The sequence below is a fragment of the Bombus impatiens genome, unplaced genomic scaffold (assembly GCF_000188095.3).
Source record: "Bombus impatiens unplaced genomic scaffold, BIMP_2.2 scf_0120, whole genome shotgun sequence".
Taxonomy (NCBI): domain Eukaryota; kingdom Metazoa; phylum Arthropoda; class Insecta; order Hymenoptera; family Apidae; genus Bombus; species Bombus impatiens.
The window spans coordinates 382,656-391,277 of NT_176539.1; positions in this window are offsets into that span (position 1 = coordinate 382,656).

Genomic DNA, 8,622 nt, shown 5'->3' on the forward strand with positions numbered 1-8,622 from the left:
CAACCAAACGATATGTATAATGCTTTTCAGTATACTGTAAAGACACATTATTACCTTTTTTATCGAATAGATAATAGGGATAATCGTTGTAGAACAACAGAGACAACGGAAATGTTAATGTGATCAACGTTAATATGTATTTTATAGCAGTTAAACTCTGCAGAATGTCAAATATTAATATGTTTCGAGATATGTTCGATGCAAAATGTGAATTCCGTGATGTATTCATTTTATCGATTACGTTCTATCGTTTTTGATAGGTAATTTCTGTAAAAGAACTATTCTCTGCTAGATATAAATAAATCTTAATTCAATTATTCAACGCGTTTTCCAGAGTTTTGCTATTCAGCGCGAGCTCTGAATAGAATTTACGGAGCCGTTGCGTTGGAGCTTTATTTTTGTCCACGCATATCACTCGACGATAACACAACGATCGAAACAACTGGCAGCCGTTTGGCAGCGATTTGGGTCGTGAAAATTTCAATCATGCTACACATTAGGGGCATTCAAATCATCCAGATCAGTCGTCGACGTGTTTTAAGCCGCGCATCAATCTGTTCGGTTCAATCGAGGTGCGTCGCGATGAAAAGACGAATGCTTACGCGGATAGGTGCTTTGGCGATCCGCCAACCTATGATCACTACGTTTATTCCGGCCAACTGGTTTGTGCAACGCATCGTATCGAGGATCCGCTTTAGTCGCAGCTAGCATACGTCTCCGGCTTTTATTCTCAAGCGGTTTCAGGTTTATATGTATCGTATAAAAGCTGGTTGCGTCTCAAACGAATCGTTTCTAACAAAGCGCATTTCGCATTATACCCATCGATTTGATTTGTACTAGTACGATCAGTGAAAATCCGATCGCTTCCTTTCGTCTGTATTTAATGTTGCAGTCTAGCGTATTACGTGTCGATGAACATTGGGAAAGTAATATATTTCGAAATATCGTGATTAAAATAATTATAATAGAGATTAATATAATAAATAATTATTATAATACTATAATCAATGTATTATCAAATTGATAAAATGTAAAAATGTGCCACATTTTTACAATTATGTAATTGTTATATTAGAAAGATTGAGTGGGTATTTCGATTTCAGAGACCAATAATGCACTTAATTCAAAATTGACAACCTTGTAGTTATGCTATTATTCTTTCGGCCCGCGATGTGTATTGTACATTGTATATGAAAGGTAATTATTACAAAGCACGATGTTTAATACTCTGTAAAACAATATTTAGTTGTGCGGAGAAAACAGCGAATGTACAAAATGCAGAGCTTCCGAAAATCCGTATCACTTATTTTAAAAATAATTAAAACAATATGAGAGGAATTTGAATGTTGAAAAACTGACGGATTTGTCTTCCTTTGAATATCGGCAAAGTAATTTCAAGCTATCTTTTGTTACCACGTAATTCTACTGGTCATGGTGAAATATGAGATGAAATTTGTAGGACGTATTAATGTAAACGACCTAAATATGACAGTTAACTGTTTATAGGACACAATAAATAATGGTCATTTGTTAACGCGACAACATGAACATTATATGCAAGGATCGATGTTCAGTTAGCTTAGCGTTCATTTCTCTCCATTAATCACATTCATGAAATCCAAGTGTGCCTATGTAATGGCCTATTAATAGGATATAATAGCCATTACGTTCGCTGACATGCCACTTATTGTCGGCGACTGAGTAATGCATTGATGTAGAATGTAGAATCAAACAGTTCGAAGTATCACTTTTGTATATTATTGATAAAAAATGCGCTACTATGAAGTTATGAATAATACAGTAGGAATGTATGCAGGTCATTAACAATAAGATTAAATTAAAAATGAACTGACACACTCTATACTTTCCGACTGCAGCAAAATACTGGTAAATATTCACAAAAAGGGAGCCACCTCCGATTTCGATAATTTTTTGATATGGTCATGGTCATTACTATGTTAAAGTTATTACCAAAAAAGTTTTATGATAAAATTATTTTAAAACCTACTAACTAAAGAAACACACTAAACATACATACACACACATACCACATACGAAGTACAAACCCGACTGTGCACATATTTGTATTATTCCAATACCCACGACTCACTATTCATTTAAAGTGCGATAAAATGGCGCTAAAAAATCGTACATTAACTTTTGAGAGGTCGTTGTAAAATGGAAACTTCCCTTTAAAAGGTCATCTTTATATGAATCCCAAAAATAATTTTTTAAATTCCGTAGAATTGTTTGAATTTGTAAAACTTGAAAAGAGGGAAAGTAACTTCAGTTTCCTACTTCGTATTGCAGTAGAAAAGGATCTTTGGAAAAACTAAGTTGAAAGGTATTAAACTAGAGGCTTCATCCTTTGAAATGAACCTAAATAGAAAGTCGTACGATTTTTTTTCACGAAGTTACAGCAATTTAAATATGGACGATTTTTTGGTCAAAATTTAGTAGTCCTTTAATTTTATGACGTAATGTATAAACTGTTTATCCCCTGACAAATTCAGACGAATGAAATTCTATTATATTATGATATCAAAGAATGTAAATGTAAGCAAGTATACCAGTATGTATATACTTTGCAATACTGAATATACAATATTACTTAAATTAATGATTCTTGTCATAAATGGCCTAGCATCCTATTAAGAACATATGATTTCGGTTGAGAAAACAAAGTTAATTTACGTATAGTCTGTAGCGTGCTGTACGGGATCATCTATCAGAACCCTAACTATACTAAATTGTATACTCTTTGAAACTATTTCTTAAAGATATTTCATCAATAGATTCATAGATCATCGAGGAGACTGAGTCAGATAGGACATCTGTATAATTAATAGTCAATTCTAAGTTCCTAATCATTGGATATAGACAAGCATCTGTCACTCTGTATTATCACGGAAACGACATAGAACACGACAAGGTGCGACACGAATTTATGTTTATGAAGTACTCAACGTATAATTTTCGAAATAAAATTCATATAAATGACGCAAGTAAAATATTAATGAAACGAGAACGAATAGGTAATATCGATTAGTTTATAGATTAGGTAAAATATTTAAATATTTAAATCGACACATACCTGGTGCGTTACGTAATTGGACAAGGTTATATCTCGAAATCGTTAAGAGATGGAAAAAAGTTGCAGAAGGAAAAATTGAGTGATATGATAAGATCTATAATTTTGCAGATATTCATTTTTTTAATATGCAACGATGCACAGAATGGAAAGTACAATTGCTCTCTTTTCTTTATATGGGACTCTATAAGTTTCTGTTAATCATTAGATGAATTTTTCAATTTCCTACGAAAAAGTATTAAAGATACTTCAATTTTAAATTTGTAAAATTTTGGTATATAGATAACTTAAAACATATAAGAAACAAGCATATTTGCTTTATCTTTTATGCACTAAATTTGATGAAATTGAAATTTAAATATGTTTTGAGCCAAGCAGTTTTCGACTCAAGTACCTTAATACATTTTTGTAGAGAATTAAGAAATGTATCAAATAGTTAATAGGAACCTACAGAACAGCTATTATAAACTTCTATTTAATAAAAGAGTGCAATTACACTTGCCGTTGCATTGTTACGTAGTGAAAAAAAGTGAGCACTTACGAATATAGATTTTGTCATACCATTCAACCTTTTCCTCTATAGCTTCTTTTGGGTTTTTTATCGGCTTTGAGATATAACCCGGCTCAAATATGTATCGCAACCTGTATAATGCTTATCGCGAAATATCGTTTTTTTCGTTTGCTTCATCGTAAAATCTAAATGCACCTGAGAATGATAGAATGACACGACACATCTTTGAAGTTTCTTCTTGTGGCCTTATCGGGTCTCCGCTTTTCTCAGTGCTTCTATTCCAGCGTCAAAAATAACTTTAGCCAACAAACTGCAAACACGTTATGCAGTCGAAATGCAGTATCGAGATCGCGATACATTTTTTCGGCTAGTAGATGCCGCTGAGGATGGCGGGTGTATCTTCTTTCAGAAAATTGTACGGCCGCTCGTAAAGATAAGTACTTAATTCCCTGTTTTACACGAAATTGTTTTTCTCCGCAAAGGAGTCCATTTCGCCTTATGAATCACTCAACGAACTATATGCAACGCGTAGGTAAAACTCAACACCATCGTAAAAAGCTGTTTGTTGCTCACCAACACTAGGTTATGAAATTCGACGAGCTCTATGATCTGTCTTTTCTCCGCCCAAGGCTACATTTTTAAATGTTTAATATTTTATTTGAGAAATTTCTGCACTTACTCAGAAACGATCAATTTTATGTAATCAGTTCCATAACTTATCATGCAAATGTTTCTCTTAATTTTTAATATATTAAGTAAAAAGTTAAAATATATATGTTATACTATCGAAATTAATAGTATTTTCACAAATAATGCATATTGAAGATACAGATATATATCAGCTGTAAGTCTTAAATAATATTCTATAGTCTTGAGGAATATTCTACTCGCTTGTATATGTATACCGATTGGGGTATTAGCTTTTCTCTTGAATATTTCTGTTATTCTCAGAGATATAGAGAAATTTTACTTGTGAAAGTTGTAGTCGGAGGGTCCATAATATGGTAGTAATAATTTTTGTGGAGGTGAAGAATTTTCGAAGATTTCACGGTCACTTACATGTTTTTAAATTGCCTGTCGTACTGTTTTATTACTGGTAGAATAGAGAATATTTAGATCATTTCAACGACCCCTAATACATATTATGCTGTTTATATCCATTTACATTATTGTAGTTAGGTGAAATTTGAGTTTAACAACGTCATATTTCTACTGACAATAGCATCTATATTTAAGTTTAAAAATTGTTATATGTATACTCTTAACATATATGTCAGCATTAGTTCATTAAAATTGAAATTCCGTACAAATTTCAAATTGTAGTCTGCTTCATATTCTCTTTGACTTATTTCATATTCTTCACATTCTGTTTCACTTACAGTGTATTGGTTAGCAGAAGTTGCTAGTTGTTGAGAGGAAAAAATGTTGAAACTTGAAAAATGTTAATTTCTTATGCGTTAATGAGAATACTGTAGAGTGGTGAGACTGTAAGAAAGCGTGCAGAATATTTCTACACAGGTTATTTCCCGCAGGGTTTTGAAATGCTTCCCCGTAAAACCGGCAATCAGTCAGTGACTAATGCTACAAGACTACGGTAGAAAGGCCTCAGTTCTTTGACGCGAGTACGCATAGAAATAAAGTGTCGATGGAAACGATGCTTGGCGTTGCACCGAGACATTAATAGCCTTTAGACACGGAGTATTTTATTGCCGGTAACCTTTCAGTACATGCAATCCAGCAGTTCTGCAGCGTTGGCAACCGTTACCGTCAGAAGGTGCACAGTTCCTTAGAGGGAAACGTCGGACGATGCATACTTAATGAGCGGTTCAATACCACGGTTTCTTAATGCATGTCGATTGGAGCAATTAATTATTATGCTCGACACACGTGAAATAAATGTTTGACGTCGGTATAAAATTCATCTAAATCACTCACGATTGATTTCTATGCGTCACGCATCGCCAATGATACTACATCATTTGAGATTTACCACTTTCGGTATATAGAAATTAAATGTTTATTCGATTACTAGATGCAAACCATTCTTTCCTCGTGTTTGTCCTCCATTAAAATATGCAAAATACCAATGTATCAGGTATGATGAAACTTGTATAATTACTTACACTTTTATAAATATTATTATAATTTTGTAGAAAATGCCGTTTTAATTCTACGTTACTTTATACTGTATATTCAACAAATTGATAATCTGTAAAATTTATATTTTTTAGTTCTATAAATATTTTAAAGCAACATACATATAAACGAAAATATAATCAAAATAATGATATCGTATTAAAAATTGTATGTAAATGATACATAACTAGAATCAAGAGGAACAATATAGTGAATTTTGAAACTTAAAATAAAGGTAATCATACCGTATTTTTATTCAACGTTTGTATCAATTGAACCATTTAAGGTATAATAATTATCATGTATATATTTACTTACTGAAATGATTGAAAGTAAAGAAAGAACCTACATATTGTCCATGCAATCTCTTTACATTAAATCCTGATTTTCTATATCATTTCTTTATTTTTATTATACGATGTGTAAAATTCCAGTTGTGGAGTTGAACTTTGGAAATGATATAATAGTGATCGATATTTCTTAAAATGAATTCAAGTTTATCTAGCACAATATCTTCGAGCATCTGTTGCAATAGGAAAGGCAGTGAGCGAATATTCTTGCAAATATGTACATATATCATTCATTGAATTATAGACTCTATTCATAAATAAATATAAAGTGATATTTTGCATCAAGCCATCGATTTAACGTCTTTTTCCATTTATCAGCTTTAAAGGATTAAAAAAATATATGATCGATTGACATAAAGGTAAATTTTATCTGCGCCAATTAATTTGTAAAATCAGTGAAGATGGTTCTTCACAATATATTTTGATATAGCTGTATAACATTATATAAAGAACACATTACGATATCTTACATTATTAACAAGGCAGCAATTACTATGATACGTGTGGAATTAACAATGTATTCTGTCCATTAAGGTAACAATAATTTATGTTCGCTTGTTCACGTAAAGATTGAAAATATGATCTACATGAAATCGTTACTCGCAGCATAGAGGCGTTACAAAGCGATAATTATATGTCAGATGGTAAGTAACTCTAGTTTTATAACCAACGATAAGGTATTCCATGATAGCGATAAGTTAAACACATGGAAGGCAAGGTAATCGGTGTAGATTTGATTTTTTCTGTTTCTATGTTCTTTTTCTTTTTTGAATATTTTTCAAATTACAAGAAATAGTCATATTTATGTTGCAAACTTGAGTTAAATCGCGTTTCCGATGCTTGTTTGAAAACAAAATTCCTAACTATGTATAAAATGGCATGGGACTTTCCGATTTCCTTTGTTACATGCTGAAGAAGACACCTACATATTTCTATATTTTAACTTTTTCCATAAATTTAGATACTCTACGTATTACGCAATATTTGATACTTAAGAGATATTAAGATATTACGAACATCGACAAACCAGTAACGTAATTGCAAGGTTTGAATTGGCGATCAATGATAAAATCATCTTTTTTCGTTCTGTATAAATATTTAATTAGAAATGTTTGCACTATGTCGAAATAATAAAAATTTACATGCAGTAGTGTAAAGTGATGTTTTGTTGTTGCTTCAAATGTAAGACGGAAATATTTAATTACATGTTCGCAAGTATATTACATATATACGTATAGCATATAGTATCTTTAATTAAAACCTGTCTTTGCAGCTTGTTATTTGCTATTATCATTTTGTATTGTTGTAAAATATTTTATGTGACGTGTCTTATATTTTACACTCTATTAATTCTGAAAAGATAGCTTGTCTTGTATTACATGACTCATAATGATATATCTGCCCGATATGTGCTAAAAGCAGTAATTCATTTCCACAATTGTTTTTTTCTCTTGAAAATCTTCATTAAGCACACCAGTTTTCTCGTATACGAGAACTATAAATAAATAGATCATCATACATTTATGCTGCCAACCATGACAGGAATTATGAATAAATTTTAAAATAACCTGTTATTAACTACTATTAATCACTGGCTTCCGTGACGTCGATTCATTCGTACTAACATAATTGCACAAGGAATACATTTAACGGAAAGATAAAGATCGAGAAACATTACATAATGTTCATTATTTTCACCATAATTCCTTTATATTATTAGAATTCTATTCTTCTTTGTGATCAAAAAGTTAAAACGCGAAGAATTCCTTCTGTGAATTTGTTATTATTTATCGTAATACTCATATATATGTTATTGTAATTTATATTGTTATATCAATAAATTAAATACAAAAAGGAACAGTTTCAATAGTCGCATGCAAAACAAATAAAATAATCGCATAGAGGAAAACAGAATTGTTTCTTTTGTTTATAAATCATTATAATAGAAAGGAAAATATATATGCATAAATAATTAGATGGTATTATAACGTAAAAACGAAGATAAAATCATATTAGACGGTAGTGCATATATAAGATATTCAAGTTGTATGTTCATTTCTAATAACATCATATAACACACTTTTACAAATACGATTCGTAAATGAAATAACCTTCACATATTTCTGTAAACTACGTTACAACATCATATCGTACGTGGTTTGTAGTATAAGCTGGAGATTATCACACGCATGAAGTTAGTGCTAAACTCTGGGTAACAACTAATCTACAGTCTGGGATAATGTGCCAGGTTAGACCTGCATACAAGTTGCTTCATGAAACAGATACATGTATATACAAGGTCTAATCCAGTTCATACATATAACGGATACCTTACTTTGAAAAACTAATTTTTCAATATTACTCGTAGGAATATTCAACTTCGTTCAAGGTCTATTTAATTTTATTTTATCTGCGTATATATCAAACACATGTACCTATCTGTCTTTTTAATGTTTCCTCAAGAAAACGATTTCATTATAGAATTGCAAATGTACACGTATAAAATTAATACAACTTACATAATTATTATGATA